The sequence below is a fragment of the Anabrus simplex genome, chromosome 5 (genome assembly GCF_040414725.1).
Source record: "Anabrus simplex isolate iqAnaSimp1 chromosome 5, ASM4041472v1, whole genome shotgun sequence".
Taxonomy (NCBI): Eukaryota; Metazoa; Arthropoda; class Insecta; order Orthoptera; family Tettigoniidae; genus Anabrus; species Anabrus simplex.
In genome coordinates this window covers 105,154,171-105,166,471 of record NC_090269.1, presented here as the reverse complement: position 1 = coordinate 105,166,471, position 12,301 = coordinate 105,154,171, and the positions used below count along the sequence as shown (strand labels likewise).

Sequence of the window (12,301 nt, the reverse complement as noted above, 5' to 3'; positions counted from 1 at the left end):
TGATTATACGCAGTTAAAATTCCCGGCCTAGCCGAGAATCGAACCTGAAGGCCTCTGAACCTAAGCCCCATTGGGTGAGGCAGTAGAATATCATCCACGGTATCTCCTGCCTGTCGTACGAGTCCTCAGCGACTCTTAACTTGGGATCGTGGGTTGGAGACCATGGAGCACTTAGCTGAATTCTGGCACTGCTTCCACTTACTTGTGCTAGGCACCTCACTTTCATCTATCGTATCCGACCTCCGTTGGACAACACTTGTTGTTTTCCGACCCCAACGTTATTAGGGTGAGGCCTACAGGAGTCTTTAATTCACGCCTTTCGTGACCCTCGTCTTTCTTTGGTTGATACCTTCGTTTTTCGAAATGTCGGATCCCTTCCATTTTTCCCCTTTGATTAGTGTTACGTAGACGACGTTGCTCAGTTATACTTCCTCTTTAACATCACCACCACTCTGAACCGAAGGCTTGTGCGTTGATCATTCAGCCAAGAAGGCGGGCTGTTAGTGAATAAAGACATTGCTCTGTAATTCATTTCTATTTGAAGAGGTATCAGAATCATCTGTTTAATACTCTGTTCGGTTTCTCAAGTTCAATGGACCAAATTACAGTACACTTTTCAAACTTTGTGGAATTACTAGGAGTTAATACTGCGGTTGAAAAGATAAGAAGATTATTTATAATAGTATTCCTTGTATACAGACTGTCCTTTGAAGTAGACTCTCACTTACAAATCCTTGGCGGCACCAACAAACTGTAAGCCCTTTTGGCGGCAATAATACCAGCATAATGAACCTTAACAGTCGTGTGACCAGTTCATCAAGCAATTACCTGAGATTCAGAAACAAAGCATTACAAGCTTCTTTGTTCCTTGCTTGCTTGTTTGTTTGTCTGTGAACGTTGCGCTAACACACTGAAGGATTTCGGCGGTGTTAGGGTGGGAAATGTACGGGCCGTAGCCAGTAGCGGCTCGGGGTCCCACGCAATTATTAAAAATGGGTCCTTCGCTACCTGCTAAGGAAAGTTACAAGTTTATTTCATAGTACAAGGTTGTATATTATTACAATGAACAGCAAGGACGATGATCACAATAATAGTAACAATAATAAGTTACACAATTTAGTTTTCAAATCCGAAGGAATTAAAACAATAAACTTATATGGTACGAACACACACAAACACACACAGAGGAAATGCATATTCCAATTATAGTACCCAAAACACGCTGACGGTTACAATATTAACCTTTGCCTAGTAGCGCGAAAATTATTACGTTACTAGTCGCGCACGGAGGTAACCTCCGGGGTTAAACATGCGCGTCATTTTCGTCCTTCCAGATGTTGTTTTGGCATGTTCGTTTGCAGTATTCTTAGGTATAATTAAAAGAAACCCTTTTTAGTACTTGTAGATTATTTTTACACAGTTTGTTTGATCTAAAAGCTGAATATTGTAGACCTTAACTATGTCGACTGATCTTATGGTACTAAATTCATGAGACTCGCCATTACCTACGACGATCACATCATATGAAATAATATTTTTCATAAATAAGTTTAGAAGAACAAAACAACCTCCAGAAAAAGAATGCACTAATATATAAGGAAATTTATTTAATCGCACACGCAGGAAACGTCCAGGCGATGTCACTCGTCAAAAGAATAATCCCACACTCGAACACAGGATGCACGATCGCGCCGAAATGCTGACAGGACGAGTGTAAATGAACAAGGAGAAAGGTATAGGGATGGGGAGACCCACATTTCAACTGGGAAGTTCAGTACCGTACAAAATGTAATCGGCCCGGTGGAAATCTCCGTGAGCGACTAATTAAGGGTTAAGAAATAATCTCATTCCTAGGACCAAACAACTTACATCTCAACCGTCCATCGTAGGTCTACTTAGCTACACTGACTACCGAACGCGATAGCTGCAGTCGCTTAAGTGCTGCCAGTATCCAGTATTCGGGAGAGAGTGGGTTTCGACCTACACTGTCGGCAGCCCTGAAGATGGTTTCCCGTGGTTTCCCAATTTCACACCAGGCAAATTCTGGGGCTGTACCTTAATAAGGCCACGGACGCTTCCTTCCCATTCCTAGCACTTTCCTGTCCGATAGTCGCCGTGAGACCTATCTGTGTCGGTGCGACGTAAAGCCAATAGCAAAAAGCTACACTGACTGCAGAGAGTTATAAACAGGCTCGAAACTTAAGTATTTAGAGTTTAGATAAGGACTTCGTTATCGCATCTTCGCTGACTACTGGGTTCTCAGAACTGACTATAGTGAAATTCAACTCAAGAGCTTAGGAGAAGTATCCTTCCGCAAGTGAGCACGTCCCCTGTTCCCCCTTCCGGTCACCGTTCTCCATCTCCGCCACAAACAGCTTATTATTAACGCCGTGCGTCTATCTGAAATAGTGAAGCATCAGACGAAATCACATCCTTTCACATAACTGTACTTTGATTACGTACCATACCTATTTATTTCTTTATTGACCATGGAAAACCTACAGATTACTGACGAATACACGGGCAAGAGAAGCAAGGTTTATTTTTATTTCATAAAGCAATTTGTGTGAGGCATATGGGGACTTACAACATAAGTATACGATTCCGCTCTCGTGCAACGACTGCCAGTGGCAGTTTTTCAGAGTTCAAAAAGCTGAAAAAACCACCTGTAAGTGGGATTGGAAAACACAATGTTTCCAGGAATGTTGTAAATATTGTAATCTCGTCATCCGGAAAGGAAAAACCAACTCATGATCCCCTCATGACAACATTTCTGCAGGTAGAGGGCGGTTACGAATATAAACCAAAGTACAAATTCTAATTATTATCAAATACGCCAAGGATCCTATTCCCACACCGTGTTAAGCCCTTCCTGTTTTATTTACGGCGAGTGCTGAGCTGATGCATCGACCTTTCGCTGGAACCTTGGATTTTCTGTAGAGTTCAAATTCCACGCGAGCGGCGTAAACACTGTACACAGAAACGCCGGTCAGCTGGGCGGTCTTTTTCACGTCTTCCACAGTCCTTAGCGGATAATCATCTCGTAGGCTACTGTAAACGTTTAAAACAATTTGGTTTAGATTTCCTACAAAAATTTTCTCCACTTTCGTTAGCTTCAAAGTATTTCGCAGGGGACTCAAGCATAACAGCATCGCACACGTCTCGCTCCCAGCTGGCAGCCATTATGAATACTGAACACGCTGTTGCAGTCAGTATTGCCAACAGTTTTATTGGATCTATCTTCAACGTCGCACATATTAAGCGAACTTATCAGCAATGGAATGAACTCGAATAAAGATTACTAAGTACACAGTGTAATAAGATATCAATATCATATTAAATTATTATTATTTTGCTACATACACCACTAAGAGCAATAACTATTCATAGCCATCTACGTATGAAATATAAGAGTTGGTAACGAACCCGAATAACATACAACCTGTGATATATTTTCCATATTTATACAGGGGATAAATGTTAAATTCGTCAAGTCAGTTCACCAGAAAATCTAACCAAACTGAAGGAAGCTCCTGACTTCAGGAACTATTAACTAACCTAGGGAACTATTTGGCGCTGCGGAAGCCTTTTCACCGACCAGAAGTCTGACTAACATCAAAGGGACCGCTGAAGTCTTGAGTTGACTCTCAGTATAATTACTTCAAAAGCCTTGTTGATTCCTCGCACCAGGAAAATGTCCTATATACATACACCCGGAATTGACAATAAAGCTATTTGTAGAAGGACGCGTTAAAGGAAGCCTATAAGACCTGTAATATCGGACCAAACGCTTGAGTACATAATATGACTTTCCTACAGCATGCCACTTCTCTTTTTGTTTTATTTTTATTTTTATTTGCTAGTGGTTTAACGACGCACTAATACATCAAATACTTTTGGCGACGCAAGAAGAGAAAAGATTTGCCTGGTCTGAAAATAGAAAACCATGGAAAACACCTTCAAGGCTGACAATAATAAAAGCCCTGGTCTTCTGACCTCAAGTTAGCGGTTTCAATGCCAGCTCAGTCCGGTGGTATTTGAAGGTGTTCAAATACGTCAGCCCGATGTCAATACGTTTACTGACACGTAAAAGAACTCCTGCGGGATAACATCCTCGCTCCTCGGTGCCTCCGTAATATTACTTAGTGGAACGTAAAACCCGTAACATTATTATTATTATTATTATTATTATTATTATTATTATTATTATTATTATTATTATTATTATTATTATTATTATTATTATTGCTACGGAGATATCCGTGGTAGTTAGAGGTGAAAGAAGGTGCGGGCTGGAATAGGTCTCAACTACAAAATTAAAGTTAATTTAACAAAGGTTATATTTTCAAAACTTAACAGTGGTGACATAGAATTTGAAAACTTAACAAGTCAATAACAAGCCAAAATCAGGTGTTAGGGGATAATACAAGATCTGGGCTTCTAGCCCCACAATAAGAATCCTTGAGCTATGAGCCCAACTTTACCAATGTACCCAGTTCACACAAAGGGGCAGAAAACCCTAATCATGCCAAGGAGCACTTGCTGCCAATTATCATGTTAAGCCTCCTAGAGGCACGTTTCACACACAAGAAAGAGCAGATGCGCTCTCAAAGTCTTCAAACCTATTTAAGAGGCCATAAACTGACTTTACATTAACTGCCCTCAAGGCACACATACAGTGAAACAGGGGTATCTAATACCCAATCTACTGGGCCTTCGCAGGAAGGAAAACAAAACGGGTTAAGTAAATGGCCCAAAATACAAAATGAATGGAGGCAATAACTTGCACTCCTACACCAAGTTTTTGTCTAAACCCTACGTGGCGCTAGGCCGATCATACAGGGGCTAATCCCAAGCTAGGGCGGTGACACGTATGAGAAAACTTTACTACATTAAAGAAGAACGGTTATGAAAACGCAATCACCTCCTATTAAAAAATGAAGGGGAGTTCGAGAGGGTGAAGCACTCTCTATCCCCGCTTTACAGTAATTTATAGATTTATAATTTATAGATTTTACATAGACAGAAAATAATTTACATTTTTAAAAGGTAGGTTACATACTAAAGGTTTCGAACCCTCCCCGAGAGTTAAACTGCTGAGCTAGCAAGAAATGAAGATGTTAACAGGCCATTATCTTGTAGATGAACTGCTGCTTGAAAAAAGAGGCGCTTCCCGCCCCTTGCTGCACATTCACACACTAAGAAAGATGTTACTGAATTGGCACCGAGACAAGAAAATCAGCAGTTTATATACCCTCGTGGAACATTCGAGACCTTTCAGGAATGAGTAGACACACCCTTTCGTTTTTATTGGATAACAGCAAAAACTAATACACAAGACGAGGAAGAAACACCTTATTGGTGGAAAATTAATTACGTAAATTTATGATTGGTTACATTCAAAACGGGCGGAAAGAAAGGATTTATATTGCCAACCCACAAACCACAGAACAAAATTTAGTAAAAATAAAACTTAGGAATACAATATTTCTTCAAGAAAGTTCATTCCATTGCACCAGAGTGTGTTACCATAGTTTTGGGTAGCGACATCTGTTAGAGATCGTCCACACCTCTTAATCGTTGAAAAACAAAAGACAAATAAAACACTCAGTGACATCTTCTGAATAACCGTGGAATTAGTTCAGTAATTAAAGTTCCAAGTTTCTCCAGTAGAGAAGTTTCAATTGGCGCAATATTTGAATTAGCAGCGTGGAGGTGTACCGCCCGGTATTATTATTATTATTATTATTATTATTATTATTATTATTATTCCGGGCTATCTTTGGAACGCAAAGAGGTGAAAGAAGGTGCGGGCTTGAATGGGTCTAACTATAATATCAAGAATTGAATTAAAAATAAAGGTTATATTACTTTTAGAATTTCAAACTTAACAAATTTCTTCACTGAGTGAACAATAACAAATTTGTGGATTAAAATAGAGAACCCCAGGATAGGGCATTGAACAATTTTGGGCTTCAAGGCTTCGATTTACAAGTTCTGAGCTACAAGCTCAAGTTTACAGAATTTACAATTCAAAATGAGGAATAATTTGGTCAAGGGCGGAAATCTCCCAATTCAAGAGCACTTGCTAGAAAAATTACAATCTCCAGCCTTCCAGAGGCACCCCTCACTATTACCAAAACTTATGAAAGAACTTACATGCTCTCAGTTTCTTACAGCCTACTCAAGGCAACATTACACCCAAGTCTTACACTCTCAGGCCTCACAAGGCACGATTTACAAATGGAAATAGTTTTACACAGGGGTATCTAGTACCCAACCTACTGGGCCTTTGAGGAAAAAGAACAGGTTATATAAATGACCCGAACACAAACTGGATGGAGGCGTACACTTGCACTCCTAGATAATGAAATATTAAAACCCTAACAGGGCTCTGGGCCCAACGAAACAGGGGCTAATCCAAAGCTACTGAAGTGACTCGCTTGGAAATAAATTTAATATATTACAGTAAGAAAACAGTTACGAAATCGTAGTCACCTCAAACCAAGATGAAGGGGAGCTCAAGAGGGTAACTCACTCTCTATCCCCGATTTACAGTTAAAGACTTTATGAAGTTTTACATTAGCCGAAAGAAAATTTATATTTTAGAAAGGTTGTGTTACATAGTTAATATTTCGGACCTTCCCCTCGGATAAGTCTGCGGAGGTAGCTACAGAAAAGAGAATTTAAGTTGCTATTACCTCGTTGATGTACTCCCTGCCGAAGAATGAGGCGTCCCGCCTCCTACCTTAACACACACACACACACACACACACACACACACACACACACACACACACACACACACACACACACAGAGAGAAAGACGACGATCAAGTGAGACAAGGAAACTTGAAAAGTCGCAACTTATATGCCCTCAAGGAAGGTTCGAGAGGATTCTCGACTAATCCGGACACATCTTCTCATTTTTATTGGCTGAACCCCTAAGTTACACTCAAAACCGAACAAGAAGCCTGTTATAGACTGAAAATTAATTACAGAAAATTTTCATTGGCCAGATTCAAAACTGGCGGAATAAGACAGAAGTTTTGCAAACCTAGAATTATATAAAAAACAAATTAAAGTTGAGAAAACCTATAAACACAAAATTTATTTCAATAACAACTTCCTTTACCTTGCACCAGAGTGCATTGCTATAGCTTTTTGGTAGTGACATCTGTGGAAAAACGTCCAAACATCTTGATGCACAGCAAAAACAAAACCAAGAGAAATCAAATCAGTTTAGGAAACTTCACAATAACACAATTACTTAATATCTCAGTAGGGACATATTCTGATTAAAGTCTCAACTTTATGTAGTAGCAATTTCACATTTAGGTCGGTAGATGAGTTCATTATGGCGCTTATTTTGAATGTGCGGAGTTGAGGTGTACCTCCCGATACAATTATTATTATTTTAAGCAGCTCGCCTGGCGCCCTTGATCATTAAGGCGTTGAAGTCTAAACGGTCTGGCACCGTAGTTAGCGGTTCGAGTCCCGTTGGTCGAAAAAAGTGTTCACCATCAGAATGTTGACCGGCAGGGTAGGAGAGGGGGTAGAATACAATTACTAATCACTAGACTGCGTGCCACAAGCCTGGATTAAATTCCAAACTTCTCCACAGTGTTCATATGGAGTGAGGGCGTATGACGCTGCTGATTGTGATTCGTACGTCGGATGGAGACGCTAAGCCTTGAAGAGACCCCTTGCTGCTATTCGACAGGAGTAGGCTATGTGCCGGCACCGGATTTCAGCCTCTCCCTTCCTACTATCATATATCACGTCATTCATTTCATCTCAATAACTTCTCTAATGAGCTTGACGTCAGGAAGGGCATCCGGGCATAAAAACCCGCCGCGGCAGATTCATCTCACCTCATACCCGACCTCGTAGGGAAACGGGACAAGAGTTGGAGAGACAAAACAAAACACACATTATTTTAAGCGTTCAAAATTATGTTTAGGTATCGTTTGTATATTATGAGCAATAAACATTTGAGTGCTAGCTAATTTTAGCTAATTAAAGCCGTACTTCCCCCTCCCACTGCTCTGATTCATGCCTGTTAACTTCCCTACGAAATTCGGTCTCATGACAGTTTATGAATTTGTTACAATTGCGCTGCTCTGTCAATTTGAAAGGGGATACTGATACCCGATTACAATTTATTACATCATGTCTCTTGCGATCAGTGTCCCTAGCCACACTATATCTCTGCGTCAGACATCCGACAGCACACGTTCCAATAAATAATAGCAGTGTCATCAGATTTCCAGGTCGAGGTGCATAGGAACTCAGCATTAAAATACTCTGTAGTTTTGAATGGAAAACACCTGAATAGGCTGACAAACCTGGAATTAGAACCAATTCATATTAGTGCTATAACTTCCGAAGTGGATATTTTGTACTTCATGGACCATGATTGTTTCTGAAGAGACTAACATTAATGACTGAAAGGTGGCGATAATGATAATGGAGATGGTGGTTGTTTCTAAAGAGGCAGAACGATTGAAATATCGTTTCCTCGTAACAAACTGAAAGAAGAGGATTTTCGACCGCTCTAAGAATGAAGGTAATCGATGAAGAAAGGGAAGGACGAAGATGATTCTTTATCGAGTTCCCAAATCCAGAGCTGTATGCTCCGAAAGAGAATAATAGCTAACCTCAATGGCTCAGTCGGTTAGTCGTTGCCATTCTTCTCCAGAGGTAACGGGATCAATCCTGGCTGATATCGGTGACATTTGAGGGTATCCGTACCTTCTGGAAAGTTAAAGATATTATGTTACCACAGAATTAACAATGAAAAATCTACAGCCGGTTTTCCAGTCATTGACCGGGTCAAGAGTGGAATGAATGAAGACCCTATCCTGCGGCAAGGATAGGAATTGTGCCGGCTGCCGAGGACTGTCGCACTCCTCTAGCGCAATGATTCATGACTGACAGATGAAATGATAGTGGAGCGTGTTTGCTGGAATGAAGGACAACAGGAAAAACCGGATTATCCGGAGAAAACCTGGCCCTTCTCCGCTTTGTCCAGCATAAATATCACATGGAGTGACCGGGATTTGAACCACGGAACCCAACGGTGAGAGGCCGAGGCGCTGCCGCCTGAGCCACGGAGGCTCCAGAAATAATAATTATAATAATAATTATTATTTTAAATTATTATTATTATTATTATTATTATTATTATTATTATTATTATTATTATTATTCACATACATAAGCAAGCATTATTGTTGGTACAAACGGGAACAGTAGCAGGAGGGTTCTCGGAATGAAGACATAAATTCTGAGTTAGGAATAAAGTCGATGAATGACGCTATAAGCCTACGCGTAAACCGGCTTCGTTCGTGGGGAATTTTATGACAAATCGAAGACGACGCGACGATACGTTATGTAGGAGAATTAGAAGCTCGACCACGAAAGAGAAGTAGAGGGAGACGAAGCGCAGATAGTTACACGTTAGAAATAGAGGATTGTTGAGGTGATGATGATTCGTGACAAATGGATAACTTTGACTTCAAGGGGCTACTCAGAATGATCCAACCAAGTAGCTGCTATATTGTCGCAGACACTCAATGCGACCGACCGAGTTGGTCGTGCGGTTAGGATCGCGCATTTAGGAGATAGTGGGTTTGAACTCCACTCTCGCCGCCCTGAAGTTAGTTTTCCGTGGTTTCCTATTTTCACACCATGCAAATGTTGGGACTGTACCTTAATTAAGGCTACGGTCGTGTCCCTCTCCTATGCCACTGTCGCCGAAAACCTATCCTAGTTGGTGCAATGTTAAATTATAAAAATAAGGAACGACGTCCGACCAGAAATGCAGGGAAACTTTACATGCCTTATATCGCACTCGCGATGCGGGAGCAGAGTGGGAGATAATAATGCTATTACCTTTACGTGCCATCAACTACTTTTATGGTTTCCAGAGACACCGAGGTACTGGAATTTTTATCCCACACGAGTTCTTTTACGTGCTAGTAAATCCAGCGACAGGATGATGACGTTTTTTAGTATCTTCGCAAACCGCTCGATAGAGCCGGGATCGAACCCGCCATCTCGGGTTCAGATATCCAGCGCTCTAGCAGCTCACCCCGGTACGGCAGAAGAAGAGGAGGGAAATTAAAAAGGAAAGGAAGAATAGGATGAATAATCTAACTCCGTAACTGAATTCCAGCGTTCTATTTTCAGACCAAGGGGTTCTGGATTCGTTTTATCCGGCCGAGTCGTGAGTTTAGTAACAACGTTACACATTTTACCTCCCACTAGCTACTGTTATAGTTTTAGAAGACTCCGAGGAACCAGAAAATTTTCCCATAGGCGTTTCTTAAGTCCATGTAAATCCAACAACACTAGGCTGGTGTATTTCCCCATGGTGCAACAGACCCATAGGGCCATGGCCGACCAAGCCACCGCTGCTCAGCCCAAAGGCCTGCAGATTATGAGGTGTTTTGTCGTCAGCATGACAAATCCTCTCGGCCGTTATTCTTGGCTTCGTAGACCAGAAAGGGAGTTGAGCCAACGGCACGTGGTGTTCCCAAGCGGTCATCCATCCAAGTACTGACCACGCCCAATGTTGCTTAACTGCGGTGATCGGACGCGAACCGGTGTATTCAATATGGTACGGCCGTTGGTGCTGGTGTATTTCTGCACCTATAAATGCCACTGGATTGAGCTAGAATCGAACGCACTTCAGGAAACTACACCAAAAATATGCAGATGGTAATTATTATCCCTCAAAAGGGGAACTGTACGAAAATTGCACCAAAATAATCAATGTACGGGCACACAGAGTTGTTACGATTTTATTTATATAGACAGATAAGGAATCTGCTCCACGTCCGCTATGTACGCTGGACTTAACCTGCAAAACCAACCTTCTTTTTTTTTTTTTTTTTTCCTAGGGGCTTTACGTCGCGCCGACACAGATAGGTCTTATGGCGACGAGTAAAAAAAAAAAAAAAAAACCAACCTTCATGATATCTCGCTTATTAATTCTCCTGTCGAAAAATGTACATGAAGAAAAAGTTTTAGAAATGGATTTCCATTAAGGATTGTAGATTTCCATGAATTTCGGATGGGCATATCTTGAGGGAGATCAAAATCATGGTTTCGGTTTCGGATAAAACCTCAGTCTCTTTAGGTATTCAGAAATAATATTAGCCTTAAAATCTACTCAAGTACACGTTGATTCTTAATATCAAGTTTGGTAGAAATATATTTAGTAGTTTTTAAGTTATAAGAACTCATACAATCAAACAGACTAACAGACAAAGAGACACCAAAGCTAAGAAATATGCATGTGGTCATTATTACACCTGAAACGGATATCTGTACGGAAATTCGCCAAAATAGTCTATGTACTGATATTCGGTCGTTACGATTATATTTATATAGATGACAGATAAGCATGGGCACGTTTGGAAGTGCAAATCTTCATTTCGAGATTTACTGCTCCTAAACGGTAGATCATAACAAGAAACGTTTTTCACCCTCAGACGTCCCGTTGTTGCTCTACATGTTTGGTTTATAACATTTTCTCGTATCTCCCATATTTATGGGTTCGATTGAGTTACGATATTTGAATGGGGTGAAATTCGGGTACATTTTTAACGTTTTACATTATTTTTCACATGCTTACGTGAAAGCTAGAATCATAAAATTTGGTTCGCATATAGCCATTGGCCGTGTCTATGTGCGTGCCAAATTCGATGACGCTATCTTTCCTATAAGTGTGTCAAACTAAGTAACATACGTATAAAAAGCACAACATTTACGAACAATCGAAATATACAGCCATATGTACCCTATAAGGTAGAGAGAGAGAAAAACGACAAAATGTCAGAGGACCAAAGTTGCAGATCACTCCAAATTGAACGGAGATTGTGACACCCGTTTTGTGACCGGACTTACCGTTTATCCGCGAAATACCTCGAAACGAAGGTCTGCACCGTCATTAAATTGCCTCCATATTTCGATATTCTTCGGCATAGTGAACAATTTTAAGATCTTGGAAGTTTTCCGTAGGCTACCGGCTAAAACGTATCATCATCATTATTTAAAGGCTTTGCCTTGTCGCTGCAATCGTTGATCTCTTCTCTCTGCGATCCTTTTAATCCCTCCATAACCTTGACATCCCATCATCTCAACTACCTCTTCAATGATCTTCTTCCGTGGTTTCCCTCTGCCTTTCTTTCCCATCACCTTGCCTTCGAACAAGCTCTTTATAAAGTCATTATGCCGGAGAAAGTGATCAAAAACTGACGCTTTTCTCCTTTTTATCGTTGTTATTAAATGT

At 40.7% G+C, this 12,301-nt stretch overlaps 1 protein-coding gene and 1 non-coding gene across 2 annotated transcripts in view; both read right to left on the bottom strand.

Moving 5' to 3' along the window:
* Positions 1-12,301, bottom strand: part of LOC136874660 (alkaline phosphatase) — a 744,425-nt gene that overhangs the window by 66,032 nt on the left and 666,092 nt on the right. The window lies entirely within an intron of this gene.
* Positions 10,520-10,638, bottom strand: LOC136875127 (5S ribosomal RNA). Its single transcript, XR_010860378.2, has one exon. It is a non-coding gene; the product is annotated as a 5S ribosomal RNA (ribosomal RNA).